A 17130-nucleotide genomic window follows, 5' to 3' on the forward strand; every position below is an offset into this window, starting at 1 on the left:
GGCACTGCGTAGGATCCTACGGTCTTGGCCTGCATCCGTGCGTCGCTGCGGTCCGGTCCCAGGTCGACGGGCACGTGCACCTTCCGCCGACCACTGGCGACAACATCGATGTACTGTGGAGACCTCACGCCCCACGTGTTGAGCAATTCGGCGGTACGTCCACCCGGCCTCCCGCATGTCCACTATACGCCCTCGCTCAAAGTCCGTCAACTGCACATACGGTTCACGTCCACGCTGTCGCGGCATGCTACCAGAGTTAAAGACTGCGATGGAGCTCCGTATGCCACGGCAAACTGGCTGACACTGACGGCGCCGGTGCACAAATGCTGCGCAGCTAGCGCCATTCGACGGCCAACACCGCGGTTCCTGGTGTGTCCGCTGTGCCGTGCGTGTGATCATTGCTTGTACAGCCCTCTCGCAGTGTCCGGAGCAAGTATGGTGGGTCTGACACACCGGTGTCAATGTGTTCTTTTTTCCATTTCGAGGAGTGTATATTAATGACATAAACTCAGTCACTTGAAAATGGCAGAAAAGGCGGAAACCTAGGTCGTAATTAGCCGACCGCTGTGGCCGAGAGGTCCTAGGCGCTTCAGTCCGGAACCACGCGGCTGCTGCGGTCGCAGGTTCGAATCCTTCCTCGGGCATGGATGTGTTTGATGTCCTTAGGTTAGTTAGCTTTAAGTAGATCTAAGTCTAGGGAACTGACAACCTCAGATGTTGAGTCCCATAGTGCTCAGAGCTATTTTTTTAGGTCGTAAACAAATAAACAAGAACAGTCAAGTCGCGTTGTGTTCATTTAAATATTATTCTACGACTGTTGCTCAGCAACATCAAAAACTGTTTACTGTCTTCGACAAGATGTGCTTCGTACAAGACGGAGTTCGTCTTCATCAAAGCAAGAGAGTGTTTGATATCCTTGGACCGTATTCTGGCTCTGGGGTACCCAGAGGCCACTGGCATTGGGCCTCGATTGATCGCCATAATCTCCGGATGTGAACAAATGCGACTCCTTTTTGTGGAGCTATATTAAAGACAAGGTGTACAGCAATAACCGAAAAAACCAATGCTGAGCTGAAAACAGCCATTCAGGAGCTCAACTAGTTCCCTAGGTATTACAATTATGAACAACTTAAACTGGAAGGAACACATACAAAATGTCGCGGGGAAGGCTAAACAAAGAGTGCGTTTTATTGGCAGGACACTTAGAAAATGTAACAGACCTACTAAGGAGACTGCCTACACTACGCTTGTCCGTCCTCTTTTAGAATACTGCTGCGCCGTGTGGGATCCTTACCAGATAGGACTGACGGAGTGCATAGAAAAAGTTCAAAGAAAGGCAGCACGTTTTGTATTATCGCGAAATATGGGAGAGAGTGTCACAGAAATGATATATGACTTTGGCTGGATATCATTAAAAGAAAGGCGTTTTTCTTTGCGACGGAATCTTCTCACGAAATTCCAATCACCAACTTTCTCGTCCGAATGCGAAAATATTTTGTTGACACCGACTTACATAGGGAGGAACGATCACCACGATAAAATAAGGGAAATCAGAGCTCGTACGGAAATATATAGGTGTTCATCCTTTCTGCGCTCTATACGAGATTGGAATAATAGAGAATTGTGAAGGTGGTTCGATGCACCCTCTGCCAGGCACTTAAATGCGATTTGCAGATTATCCATGTAGCTGTAGATGTAGGAGCTCATCGACAGCATCGATGTTCCGACACGTCAGCGGATCATGCAGAATTTCACTATTCCTCTGCGCCACATCACCGCCAATAATGGCAGGTATATCGAACATGACCTAATCTAAATCCGAATATCTGTAGTAACGTTGATATGTTGCATAAAGTGTGCCTTCGCCGTAGTTTGTAACTAACTAATTTTTCCGGAATGAGATTTTCACTCTGCAGCAGACTGTGCGCTGATGTGAAAGTACCTGGCAGATTAAAACTGTGCGCCGGACCGAGACTCGAACTAGGGACCTTTGCCTTTCCAGGCAAGTGCTCTACCATCTGAGCTACCGAAGCACGACTCACGCCCATTCATGGTGTGTCATATTTAAGTCCTACAATGTTTAAAAAATCCATTAAATCCACTTTAAAATTTCTTATTCGCTTGTAAATACATTGAAGCGTCTACAAAACTGGTATAGGCATGCATGTATGTAAACAGGCAGAATACAGTGTTGCAGTCGACAACGCCTATATAAGACAACAAGTGTCTGGCACAGTTGTTAGATCAGTTACTGCTGCTAAAACAGTAGGTTATAAAAATTTAAGTGAGTTTTAACAGAAGCTTCTGTGAAGTTTGGAAGGTAGGAGACGAGGTACTGGCAGAAGTAAAGCTGTGAGGACGGGGCGTGAGTCGTGCTTGGGTAGCTCAGCTGGGATGCCGGCACGGTAGCTCAGCGTGTTAGGTCAGAAGGGTAATGTGCCCTCTGTAATAAAAAAACTGAGTCAACAGATCAACAACGAATTGAAATGGATGTCTTACGACGTCCGCCCCGAGCAGATGCAACGAAATAAAGCGAAGAAAATGAAATAAAAATAAAAAATTAGAAACATATGGTAGAGCACTTGCCTGCGAAAGGCAAAGGTCCCACACAGTTTTAATCTGACAGGAAGTAACAAGAATGAGATTTTCACTCTGCAGCGGAGTGTGCGCTGATATGAAACTTCCTGGCAGATTAAAACTGTGTGCCGGACAGAGACTCGAAGTCGGGTCCTTTGCCTTTCGCGGGCACGTGCTCTACCTACTGAGCTACCCAAGCACGACTCACGCCCCGTCCTCACAGCTTTACTTCTGCCAGTACCTCGTCTCCTACCTTCTAAACTTAACAGAAGCTCTCCTGCGCACCTTGCAGAACTAGCAATCCTGAAAGGAAGGATATTGCGGAGACATGGCCTAACCACAGTCTGGAAGATGTTCCCAGAATGAGATTTTCACTCTGCAGCGGAGTGTGCGCTGATATGAAACTTCCTGGCAGATTAAAACTGTGTGCCTGACCGAGACTCGAACTCGGGACCTTTGCCATTCGTGGGCAAATGCTCTACCAACTGAGCTACCCAAGCACGACTCACGCCCCGTCCTCACAGCTTTACTTCTACCAGTACCTCGTCTCCTACCTTCCAGACTTAACAGAAGCTCTCCTGTGGACCTTGCAGAACTAGCATATTGTGGAGAGTCGTGCTTGGGTAGCTTAGTTGGCTGCCGGCACGGTAGCTCAGCATGTTCGGTCAGATGGCTAGCTGCCCTCTGTAATAAAAAACTGACCTAGTGGATCAACAACGAACTGAAACGGGTGTCTTTCGACGTCCGCACAGAGCAGATACAACGAACAGAGACAAACAAAGTGAGATTTAACACAAAAAAAAGTTGGTAGAGCACTTGCCCGCGAAAGGCAAAGGTCCCGAGTTCGAGTCTCGGTCCGGCACACAGTTTTCATCTGCCAGGAAGTTTCATATCAGCGCACACTCCGCTGCAGAGTGAAAATCTAAATCTGGACTTCATAAAATATTCACATCGGCTGAGGCCTGGCTACAATTCGGCTACGTTACGTTACGTACAGCCAGGGATATATCATGACTCGATCGAAGGTCCGTAGGCATTTAAAGAGCTGGCCTGCAACCGGATGCGCGGCCAGTTTTTTTGGCGTGCAAACGCGTGATCTGCTGTCAGTGCGAGATAGCAGCAGTTCTGACGGCCGGACTTTACTCGCGCGCCATTACAATTCGGCAGACGCGGCCGTCCTTGGCACGCGTCGGCTCGCGGACTTGGCGACTCGCTGGCTGCCCCGAGGTCGGCCCCATCCACGACACGAGGCGAGGCGAGGCGAGGCGAGGCAGCACGTGGGCGGCACGTGGCTCGTGGTTCTGTTTACAGACGGCGCCTGCGCAGTTGCCGGCCGCCAGGCAGCGACCGACACGGCGCTTTGTTTACAAACACCGCTCTCCAACAGCCCATTGCCAGTGGGTTGGCATTCAGTCCAACGTATCATATAGGGATCGCGCGTTTTGCGATGTTTATGTCTCTGTTCCCGTAAAAAACCAGAGGTGCTATGCCCGTAGGTGCTTGGAAACTCTGTTAGGCTTTTACTCGCTGGTGTGAAGAAGTAACAAAAATGATGCACAACGATTTTCGATGCTCTTATTGGAAGGTGTGGGGTGAGAGGAGGGGGTATTTTGAACACGTTTTCAGCCAAAGGACAAGTAAAACCAACAGAGACCAAACAAACAGTAACATAAAGATGATATATAAGATGAAGATCCAAAGAAACTGGTACACCTGCCCAAAATCGTGTAGGGCCCCTGTGAGCACACGGAAGTCACGCAACACGACGTGGCATCGACTCGACTACATCTACATCTACTTCTACATCCATACTCCACAAACCACCTGACGGTGTGTGGCGGAGGGTACCTTGAGTACCTCTATCAGTTCTCCCTTCTATACCACTCTCGTATTGTTCGTGGAAAGAAGGATTGTCGGTATGCTTCTGTGTGGGCTCTAATCTCTCTGATTTTATCTTCATGGTCTCTTCGCGAGATATACGTAGGAGGGAGCTATATACTGCTTGACTCCTCGGTGAAGGTATGTTCTAGAAACTTCAACAAAAGCCCGTACCGAGCTACTGAGCGTCTCTCCTGCAGTGTTCCACTGGAGTTTATCTATCATCTCCGTAACGCTTTTGCGATTACTAAACGATCCTGTAAAGAAGAGCACTGCTCTCCATTGGATCTTCTCTGCCAGCCGGGATGACCGAGCGGTTCTAGGGGCTACAGTCTGGAGCCGTGCGACCGCTACAGTCGCAGGTTCGAATCCTGCCTCGGGGATGGATGTGTGTGATGTCCTTAGGTTAGTTAGGTTTAAGTAGTTCTAAGTTCTAGGGGACCTCAGCACTAAACTCCCATATTGCTCAGAGCCATTTGAACCATTTTCTGTCTCTTCTATCAACACTATCTGGTATGGATCCGACGCCGGTGAGCAATATTCGAGCAGTGGGCGAACAACTGTACTGTAACCTACGTCCTTTGTTTTCGGATTGCATTTCCTTAGGATTCTTCCGATGAATCTCAGTCTGCCATCTGCTTTACCGACGATCAACTTTATATGATCATTCCATTTTAAATCACTTCTAATGCGTACTCCCAGATAATTTATGGAATTAACTGCTTCCAGTTGCTGACCTGCTATATTGTAGCTACACGATAAAGGAGTTTTCTTTCTTTGTATTCGTAGCACATTACACTTCTCTACATTGAGATTCAATTGCCATTCCCTGCACCATGCGTCAATTCGTTGGAGCTCCTCCTGCATTTCAGTACAATTTTCCATTGTTACAACCTCTCGGTATACAACAGCATCATCCGCAAAAAGCCTCAGTGAACTTCCGTTGTTATCCACACGGTCAAAAAATGGTTCAAATGGCTCGGAGCACTATGGGACTTAACATCTGAGGTCATCAGTACCCTAGAATTTAGAACTACTTAAACCTAACTAACTACATCACACACATCCATGCCCGAGGCAGGATTCGAACCTGCGACCGTAGCGGCTCGCGGTTCCAGACTGAAGCGCCTAGAACCACTCGGCCACACAGGCCGGCTATCCACAAGGCCATTTATGTATATTGTGAATAGTAACGGTCCTACGACACTCCCCTGCGGCACACCTAAAATCACTCTTACTTCGGAAGACTTCTCTCCATTGAGAATGACATGTTGCGTTCTGTTATCAAAAAATGCGGCTTAACTTCTGAGGTCATCAGTCGCCTAGAACTTAGAACTAATTAAACCTAACTAACGTAAGGACATCACACACATCCATGCCCGAGGCAGGATTCGAACATGCGACCGTAGCGGTCGCTCCGCTCCAGACTGGAGCCCTAGAGCCGCACGGCCACTCCGGCCGGCCGTTCTGTTATCTAGGAACTCTTCAATCTAATCACACAATTCGTTTGATAGTCAATATGCTCTTACTTTGTTCATTAAACGACTGAGGGGAACTGTATCGAACGCCTTGTGGAAGTCAAGAAACACGGCATCTACCTGGGAACCCGTGTCTATGGCCCTCTGAGTCTCGTGGACGAATAGCGCTAGCTGGGTTTCACACGGTCGTCTTTTTTTAAACCCACGCTGATTCCTAGAGAGTAGATTTCTAGTCTCCAGAAAAGTCATTATACTCGAATATAATACGTGTTCCAAAATTATACAACTGATCGACGTTAGAGACATAGGTCTATAGTTCTGCACATCTGTTCGACGTCCTTTCTTGAAAACGGGAATGACCTGTGCCCTTTTCCAATCCTATGGAACGCTACGCTCTTCTAGAGACCTACGGTACACTATTGTCTGAAGTAGTGCTGGAGGGAACTAACACAATGAACCCTGCACAGACGTCCATAAATCTGTACGAGTATGAGGGGGTCCAGATCTTTTCAGAACAGCACGTTGCAGGGCATCCCAGATATGCTCAGTAATGTTCATGTCTGGGAAGTTTGGTAGCCAGCAGAAGTGTTTAAACTCAGAAGAGTGTTCTGGGCCACTCTGTAGCAATTCCGAATATCTGAGGTGTCTGCTGGAATTGCCAAAGTCCGTCGGAATGCACAATGGACATGGATGGATGCAGGTGATCAGACAGGATGCTTACGTACGTGTCACTTGTCAGAGTCGTGTCTAGACATGTCAGGGGTCCCATATCATTCCAATTGCACACGTCCCACACCATTACAGAGCCTCCACCAGCTTCAACAGACCCCTGCTGACATGCAGTGCCCATGGATTCATGAGGTTGTCTCCAAACCCTTACACATCCATCCACTCGATACCATTTGAAACGAGACTCGTCTGGCCAGGCATCATGTTTGCAGTCATCAACAGTCCAATGTCATTACTGACGGGCCTAGGCGAGGCGTAAATCTTTTTTATGCCTCGCCTGACTGCATTAATATCACTGACATCGCTCTGCGCCATCGCTAAGAGACTCTGTGGTTGGACGGACTCGCTCTTAGCGGTTTATAGTTAGCAGTGATGGAATTTATTAGTGTTAGCGCGAGCGGACAGTTTGGACGTGAGTCCATCATGAAGATTTAGTATTGGTTGGACATGGATTGTAAAATGATGATGAATGTATTAGCTAATGCTCCGATAATGGAATTATTGACGATTATATAATTTTCGGAATTGGATGTCACATGGTTAAGGTAAAATCTGCGAATACATTGTTTGCTCTGCGACAAAGTCTTTCCTTTTCTACCACATGCCTATTAGTAGTTAGAGCCTGTAGTAGTTACAATCCTTTTATTTAGCTGGTTGTAGTTGCTGCGTGCTGTATTTGCTGTAGTTCGTGACATGAATGTTTTCTGTGAAGTTAGTTACTTATGAAATGTATGGTTCAAAATGGCTCTGAGCACTATAGGACTTAACTGTTGAGGTCATCATTCCCCTAGAACTTAGAACTACTTAAACCTAACTAACCTAAGGAAATCACACACATCCATGTCCGAGGCAGGATTCGAACCTGCGATCGTAGCGGTCGCGCCGTTCCAGACTGTAGCGCCTAGAACCGCTCGGCCACCACAGCCGGCTATGAAATGTATGGGTTATTGCTAGGATCTCTTCTAATTCAGGGCCATCCTTAATTATTTGCAGTCAGAATGTATTGCGTTTGTATATTGTGGGTAATAAATGAATAGGTTTAGCTTGAATCTTTCTTGTCAGGGAAAATTCTGTAGGTCAGTGTTGAAATGATAAAAAATAAGTAACGAGACAGTATGTTGAGTTTCGCTCAGTAGTTTAAGAACATTCAGTAAGTATTCAGCAGTTTAAGTAAAATTACTGGACTATATGAAAATACGTAAATTAGTTACAAACTATGGCGTGCACACACTTCAACATGTAAACGTCACTAAGTATTCGGTTAGGTTATGACATGTTCGATATGTCTGCCGTCATTGGCGCAGACAGTTACCCGGTGAGAGTGAAAAGACTTCTCGAAGCCGGCCGCTGTGACCTAGCGGTTCTAGGCGCTTCAGTCCGGAACCGCGCAGCTGGTGCGGTCGCAGGTTCGAATCCTGCCTCGGGTATGGAAGTGTGTGGTGTCCTTGGGTTAGTTAGGTTTAAGTAGTTCTAAGTCTATGGGACTGATGACCTCAGATGATAAGTCCCATAGTGCTTAGAGCCATTTGAACCATTTTTAGACATCTCCATCGCGATTGCTTACTGACGAATGCATCCAAATGAAAGTGGTCTTCGTCGCTAAACCAAACCACATACCGCATACTAATTCCCATCATGCGCCGTTCAGTGTGAACGTCTCAGAGCAAACCGTTCAGAAGTTATGACGACATTACTTCATATAGTTCAATAATCGTCCCTCTGTGTGGAAAGGAGTGTTAATTAGGCTTCATATTTTAGCGGTGGTTTACATGTATGGTTATCTGCCTATGTACCAGAGCGCGGAGGTCTCGGGTTCGATTTCCGATACTGTCATGGATTTTTCCTTGCTGAGAGGACTGGAACAGAGTGCACTCAGCCTCGTGGCCAATTTGGGAGCTTCCAGACCGAGCATTTTGTTGAGCCCAACCTACATAGGTAGGAATGATCATCAAAACAAAATAAGAGAAATCAGAGCTCGAACAGAAAGGTTGAGGTGTTCGTTTTTCCCGCGCGCTGTTCGGGAGTGGAATGGTAGAGAGATAGTATGATTGTGGTTCGATGAACCCTCTTCCAAGCACTTAAATGTGAATTGCAGAGTAATCATGTAGATGTAGATGTAGTGGCGGGTCAGAGTCACGAAAACTGACAACAGACGAGAGAGTGGTGTGCGGACCCTATGCCCCTGCATGCAGCATCTAACGACGCCATTGGTGGAGGATGACATGGCGGTCGGTTGGTACCGATGGGCTTACCAGAGCCTGTGATGGAGTTTACATGTATAGTTAATGAGAAGTTGAATAACAAAAACGAAATATTGGTATGTTCACGTTACGGCGAAACTAAGGCTTCGAACATTCGTTTAGAAAAGAAGTATTCGTACAGTTTTACACGTACATGAGTCTAACAATTTATTTTATGCTCGTAGCTTTGTAACTACAACACAGTTTACAGCCTGTCGTCTGCAAAGAAAAACATGTCAGACCAGAAATCGTTTTATTTACCATGGCGCTTATTGTCCAGTAACGTTTCTTCCTGTTGTTTTCGATGTGTGTGTTGAGACACTAATTTTTATTTATTTTGTCACAAAACGACGAGATTCCAGTTGTTGCCTAGTGTGTTACTGTGGCTGTGTGATGTTCATTCGTTTCGTTGTGCGTTTATTTGGCAACGGCGTCCATAGTGCCTGGACTAGAGGGCTCTGTATATACGATTACAGACAGGCACACTTAAACTTGTTACGTTATTAAATAATAGAAATAGGATATAAACAAGCACATAGTAAATAGAATACAGACAGGAAATTGTTATCCTTCTCCCATAGTGTATTACGAATGAACATAAGGTAACTTACTAACGTTCTTTAATACGTTTGGCGTTGAAAAGTTTTTTCTCATACTTTTTTATGTTTATTTATCTAACGGTGTCTTTTAAAATGAACATGGTCTCTTTACATTGTAATCTTAACACAAATGGTAATTATACTTCAATTTTTATGCCTAGACGTCTACCATTGGTCACCGCTGGAGGCGTTGCTTACGCTCACGTGCTCAGAGCTTGCTATACAGGGTGAAAAGTATTTAAACCGACAAACTCTGAGAGGTTGTAGGGGACATCAAAACAAATATTTTTCCCTAATGTCATTTTTTCCTGTGAGGATTATTTAAACTGATGGAGGCCGTATTACGCTCTTCAGTTGTTAGAGGGCGTATTACGATCTTCAGTTGTTAGAGGGCGTATTACGCCCTTCAGTTGTAGGCAACTGCTGTCCACCAGTGTAGTAGTGCATTGTCTGTGTTTACTAATGGAGCGATACACCTGGAGTGAGTACACTGATACGGTTGGTGCGTACTACGTAGCGCAACACAACGGACGAGCTGCACAGCGGGTTTATCAACAACAATATCCTAATCGCCGTATCCCGCATCATAAGACCTTTGCTGTGTACCAACGTCTGCGTGAGACCGGGTCATTTAGCAGATTACCTGGACAGGGACGCCGTCGCACGGTAAGAACGCTGCAATTTGAGGAAGCTGTCTTGCAGCATTTGAAGCAGGATCCTTCAATCAGCACTCGTGCAATTGCACGTAACATGGGGACGAATCAGACGAATGTAAGGACAGTCCTTCGAGAGCAATTGTTACGTCCATTTCACTTAAAGCGTGTCCACAACTTGGAACCAGTTGATTATCCACCCAGAGCACAGTTTTCGCAGTGGTACCTGGAACAGTGTGAAATGCAGCCTACATTTAAATCCTCTGTGTTGTTTACCGACGAAGCAACGTTCGGGCGTGATGGAGTCTTCAATATGCACAGTTCGCATGTTTGGACTGATGATAACCCACATGCCACAGTTACTAGCGCTCATCAAGTGCGGTTCTTCGTTAATGTGTGGGTCGGTGTTGTTGGGGACTGTTTAACTGGGCCGTATCTGCTACCTAGGCCATTAAATGGCAGGCGCTATTACAATTTTCTCGCCAGAGCATTGCCAGAATTGCTGGAAGACGTCCCGCTCCCTACAAGACAACGCATGTGGTTCCAACATGACGGGGCGCCGGCACATTTCAGTCGTCGTGTGCGTCGATTCCTGGACCGACGGTTCCCAGAAACGTGGATTGGCAGAGGTGGTCCTGTACCATGGCCTGCTCGATCCCCAGATATGTCCCCTCTGGACTTTTTTGTGTGGGGAGAGATGCGCAACCCTGTTTACGCAACTCCTGTTGCATCAGAAGAGGATCTAGTTTCCCGGATGGTAGCAGTAGCAGGAACAATTCAGGATACTCCTGGGGTTTCTGAGCGTGACAGACAAAACATGATACGACGGTGTAACCTTTGTTTACGTGTCAATAGAGGAATTTTTGAAAATCTACTGTAATTGGAATTGGGTTGTGTTAATGTGTTGTGTCTTGGTCATAAAAAAATGGAAAAGTGTTTGTTGGTTTAATTAATTTGCTGCCAGAGAAATCTTCTTCTACCGGTCTAAATACTCCTCATAGGAAAAAATTACATTAGGGGAAAATATTTGTTTTGGTGTCCCCTACAACCTCCCAGAGTTTGTCGGTTTAAATACTTTTCACCCTGTATAAACTCAGACATAAGGTAAATTCTTTACAGTCTCCTGCCACACCTTGGTAGACATGACACCACCAGCAGTCGACCAGCGGGTAAAACATTACATTTACGTAATCCACTCTTTTAAGATAGTTATCATTAGTCTTGTCTAAGATATATATTATAATTTCACAGTATATTCGCCCTGAAGACGGCCCCTGCGATGGGCTGAAACCGGTCGGCACAAAATAAATAAAAAAACTCGATTAAGACTGCTTTCTTAATACTACTACTACTACGTGATCAGGCCCAGTGGACCGCACGCATCTGCAAGTTTCCTCCTCCACTGTATTCTGTCCATTGCTGCTATCCGCCATTCGTTCACATCTATTGACACTTGGTTTAAATCTTCATGGAGTCCATCCCTCCAACTCTTCTTGGGTCTCCCTGGCGGTCTCTTTTCTGTAGGTGTGAAATGCAGGAGCTTCCGAGGCCATCTGTGATCGTCCATCCGGGCCACATGGCCGGCCCACTACATTCGTTTGGCTTTGACAGTTCCTGCTATGTTGGGCTGCTGGTATAGTACCTCAAGTTCTCGGTTGTATTTTTTTTTTTTTTTTGTCATCAGTCTACTGACTGGTTTGATGCGGTCCGCCACGAATTCCTTTCCTGTGCTAACCTCTTCATCTCAGAGTAGCACTTGCAACCTACGTCCTCAATTATTTGCTTGACGTATTCCAATCTCTGTCTTCCTCTACAGTTTTTGCCCTCTACAGCTTCCTCTAGTACCATGGAAGTCATTCCCTCATGTCTTAGCAGATGTCCTATCATCATTTTCCACATATTCCTTTCCTCTCCGATTCTGCATAGAACCTCCTCATTCGTTACCTTATCAGTCCACCTAATTTTCAACATTCGTCTATAGCACCACATCTCAAATGCTTCGATTCTCTTCTGTTCCGGTTTTCCCACAGTCCATGTTTCACTACCATACAATGCTGTACTCCAGACGTACATCCTCAGAAATTTCTTCCTCAAATTAAGGCCGGTATTTGATATTAGTAGACTTCTCTTGGTCAGAAATGCCTTTTTTGCCATAGCGAGTCTGCTTTTGATGTCCTCCTTGCTCCGTCCGTCATTGGTTATTTTACTGCCTAGGTAGCAGAATTCCTTAACTTCACTGACTTCGTGACCATCAATCCTGATGTTAAGTTTCTCGCTGTTCTCATTTCTACTACTTCTCATTACCTTCGTCTTTCTCCGATTTACTCTCAAACCATACTGCGTACTCATTAGACTGTTCATTCCGTTCAGCAGATCATTTAATTCTTCTTCACTTTCACTCAGTATAGCAATGTCATCAGCGAATCGTATCATTCTTGGTTGTATATGATCCTCCATTCCCCTGTATCTACATCCAGAACCGGACCGAAGATCTTCCGAAGCACTTTTCTCTCAAAAACAAGGAGCTTATGGAAGTCCTGTTTCCGGATACTCCATGTCTCACAGCCATATAGAACAACAGGCTGGATCAGGGTTTTGTACAGTCGAATCTTGAACTGTCTGGAGAGAGATTTGGACCGAAGCAGTTGTGCTAGGCTGTGGTAAGATCGGTTTCCTGCTTGTATTCTGGCATTGATCTCTGCTTCACATGACGAGTTCTCAGTGAAAAGTGCCCCTAGGTATTTGAATTCTTGCGCTCTCTTGTAGGAATGGTCCCCAACCTGCAGTGATTGTAGATGATCAGCAGTCTGACAATGACCACGCGTCATAACGAGGCTTTCTTGATACTAAGTTAATTTATATTAATCGCTGTTAATCCGTGACCATGTTGTCCAAACATTTATTTGAGGGGATGGGCGCGAAGTTTAAAGTGTTATTGACTTTCGCAATGATCTTCTGTGTCTGCCTATGTGTGTGTTTGCGAGGGAGGAAGGGACTTACAGTTGCTACGCAACCATTGACGTGAAAATGTGATAGGATAGCAAAGGATAAAAGAGAGTAACGAAGTGATGGGACCGCTGTCTCAATTTAAGATCTTTAATGAATTAATTACCAACATTCAGTTCGCGGTGCCATCAAAGGTTATATCAATACTTACAAAAAAAAATGTGAGCCGAGTTAAGAACGACCTCGACGACTCCGCGTTAAAAGGGCGTCTGACAGTTATGGAGACAGACAGTCGTAATTCGGAGAAGCAATGCAATTGCTTCGACCCCGTGGCAAACTTCCAGCCGATCAGCTGGCTGACCCCTGACCTACAGACGCCCGCGCGCGTTTAACTGCTTAGGCTCAATTCTTTCCATTTTCCCCAAGCCACACTCATTATTTGATTGCTCACAAGAGCCAATGAGCGTGACAAAGGAGCTAACACTGGACGTGCCCGAAGACTTCCGTGCTGAACTGCAAGGTCGTTTTCGACGTGCGATGATGCACAGAAAATTGCTGCACCGTGATGAAAGAGTGATCATGAAGACCGGCCGGAATTTGATATCAAAAGTGGGTGTTGACACTGCAAATACAATTACGCACCAAAGCAATTAAAACTGGATTAGCAGTCGGAAGAAGGTGAAGGAGGAGGGCCGGCCGAAGTGGCCGAGTGGTTCTACGCGCTTCAGTCTGGAACCGCGCGACCGCTACGGTCGCAGGTTCGAATCCTGCCTCGGGCATGGATGTGAGTGATGTCCTTAGGCTACTTACGTTTAAGTAGTTCTAAGTTCTAGGGGACTGATGACCATAGATGTTAAGTCCCATAGTGCTCAGAGCCCTTTGAACCATTTGCTCAGAGCCATTTGAACCATTTTATTTGAAGGAGGAGGAAGTGGAGGCGATTGGAGACGGAGCACACGCTCGGATAGGAAAGGAAATCGACCGTGCCCTTTCAAAGGGACCATCCCAGAATTGCCTGAAGCGATTTAGGGAAACCACGGAAAACCTAAATTAGGATGGCCGGATGCAGGTTTGAACCGTCGTCCTCTCGAATGCGAGTGCGGTATGCTAACCACTGCGCCACCTCGCTCGGTGAAGGTGAAGGCACGTAACAACATTAAAGGCAAGGAGAGGGCAAAGAAATAATGGTTGCAGGAGCACCAAAAGTATGATAGTATACTCGTCCACTACATTTACGAGGGTCGTTCAATAAGTAATGAGTAATGCCCCATATTTTTTCTAGAAAGCCATTAATATATATACGTTATTGTTGCCGCTTCACATTTAATGTTTGTTCTGTGTGCCACTGAAGTTTGGAACCGTTCTGGCAGATGGCAGGGCCGTAGTAGTACAGCGTCAAAATGGCGTCTACATACAGGGTGTTTCAAAAATGACCGGTATATTTGAAACGGTAATAAAAACTAAACGAGCAGCGATAGAAATACACCGTTTGTTGCAATATGCTTGGGACAACAGTACATTTTCAGGCAGACAAACTTTCGAAATTACAGTAGTTACAATTTTCAACAACAGATGGCGCTGCGGTCTGGCAAACTCTATAGTATGATATTTTCCACATACCCACCATGCGTAGCAATAATATGGCGTAGTCTCTGAATGAAATTACCCGAAACCTTTGACAACGTGTCTGGCGGAATGGCTTCACATGCAGATGAGATGTACTGCTTCAGCTGTTCAATTGTTTCTGGATTCTGGCGGTACACCTGGTCTTTCAAGTGTCCCCACAGAAAGAAGTCACAGGGGTTCATGTCTGGCGAATAGGGAGGCCAATCCACGCCGCCTCCTGTATGTTTCGGATAGCCCAAAGCAATCACACGATCATCGAAATATTCATTCAGGAAATTAAAGACGTCGGCCGTGCGATGTGGCCGGGCACCATCTTGCATAAACCACGAGGTGTTCGCAGTGTCGTCTAATGCAGATTGTACCGCCACAAATTCACGAAGAATGTCCAGATAGCGTGATGCAGTAATCGTTTCGGATCTGAAAAATGGGCCAATGATTCCTTTGGAAGAAATGGCGGCCCAGACCAGTACTTTTTGAGGATGCAGGGACGATGGGACTGCAACATGGGGCTTTTCGGTTCCCCATATGCGCCAGTTCTGTTTATTGACGAAGCCGTCCAGGTAAAAATAAGCTTCGTCAGTAAACCAAATGCTGCCCACATGCATATCGCCGTCATCAATCCTGTGCACTATATCGTTAGCGAATGTCTCTCGTGCAGCAATGGTAGCGGCGCTGAGGGGTTGCCGCGTTTAAATTTTGTATGGATAGCGGTGTAAACCCTGGCGCATGAGACAATACGTGGACGTTGGCGTCATTTGGACCGCAGCTGCAACACGGCAAACGGAAACCCGAGGCCGTTGTTGGATCACCTGCTGCACTAGCTGCGCGTTGCCCTCTGTGGTTGCCGTACGCGGTCGCCCTACCTTTCCAGCACGTTCATCCGTCACGTTCCCAGTCCGTTGAAATTTTTCAAACAGATCCTTTATTGTATCGCTTTTTGGTCCTTGGGTTACATTAAACCTCCGCTGAAAACTTCGTCTTGTTGCAACAACACTGTGTTCTAGGCGGTGGAATTCCAACACCAGAAAAATCCTCTGTTCTAAGGAATAAACCATGTTGTCTACAGCACACTTGCACGTTGTGAACAGCACACGCTTACAGCAGAAAGACGACGTACAGAATGGCGCACCCACAGACTGCGTTGTCTTCTATATCGTTCACATCACTTGCAGCGCCATCTGTTGTTGAAAATTGTAACTACTGTAATTTCGAAAGTTTGTCCGCCTGAAAATGTACTGTTATCCCAAGCATATTGCAACAAACGGTGTATTTCTATCGCTGCTCGTTTAGTTTTTATTGCCGTTTCAAATATACCGGTCATTTTTGAAACACCCTGTACGACCCACGTTACAAGCAGCGGGCTGTTATTGAATTTTTGTGTGCAGAAAAGGAAACCGTGGTGAAGACCCATAAACGTTTGTGTGCAGTGTATGGTGATGCCGCAGTTGATAGGAGTACAGTTGGGCGATGGTTAAAGAAACTTACAGCCTCAGGAAGTTCAGAAACAGACCTCCATGATCAGCCACGCTCGGGACGTCCTGTCACAGCCACTGCTCCAGACATGCCGAATCGTGCAGATGCCATTATTCGTGCCGACCGGCGCATCACAACTCGACAATCGCCTCCACAGTTGTTGGTCAGTATTGGAAGTGATATGCAGTAATCGAGACTCTCGCATATTCAAAGGAGTGCTCACGATGGGTTCCAAGAACGCTCACAGCAGACCACAAGAAAGGCCATTTCATCTGATTTGTTGGAGCGCATTGAGACCGATGGAGAGGCCTTTCTGTCACGGCTCGTTACGGGGACTAAAGCTGGCTGCACCACTTTGTGCCGGAAACAAAAAGGCAGTCCATCGAGTGGGATCATTTTCATTCACCACAAAAGAAGAAATTCAATACAACTCCCTCTGCTGGAAAAGGCTTCTGGGATTGTAATGGCATCATTCTCGTGGATGTGATACCAAGAAGGTCAACCATCAATTCAGAGGCATACGTGGAGACTCTGAATAAATTCAAGAACCTTTTCCGACGTGTTCGATCGGAGAACTGTCCAGGAGAAATCTTGCACCAACACGATAATGCACGCTCACACACACGTCTTAGAACCCGGGAACACATCGCCGAATTCGGTTGGACATCACTGTCTCATCCGCCGTATAGTCCACACCTGGCAGCCCTCGGACTTCCATCTCTTTTGGCCGTTTAAAGATTTTCTACAGGGAACTGACAGTGTCAGTCATGCAATGAAAACATGGCTACGGCTACAGGGCAAAAGCTTTTACCATCAGGGAATAAATGCTCTTCAAAAACTTTGGCATACGGCTGTAGAACTTGAGAGATGATGATGATGTTTGGTTGGTGGAGCGCTCAACTGCTCGGTTATCAGCGCCCGTACGAAGTCC

Source organism: Schistocerca piceifrons, chromosome 9 (genome assembly GCF_021461385.2).
Source record: "Schistocerca piceifrons isolate TAMUIC-IGC-003096 chromosome 9, iqSchPice1.1, whole genome shotgun sequence".
Lineage (NCBI taxonomy): Eukaryota > Metazoa > Arthropoda > Insecta > Orthoptera > Acrididae > Schistocerca > Schistocerca piceifrons.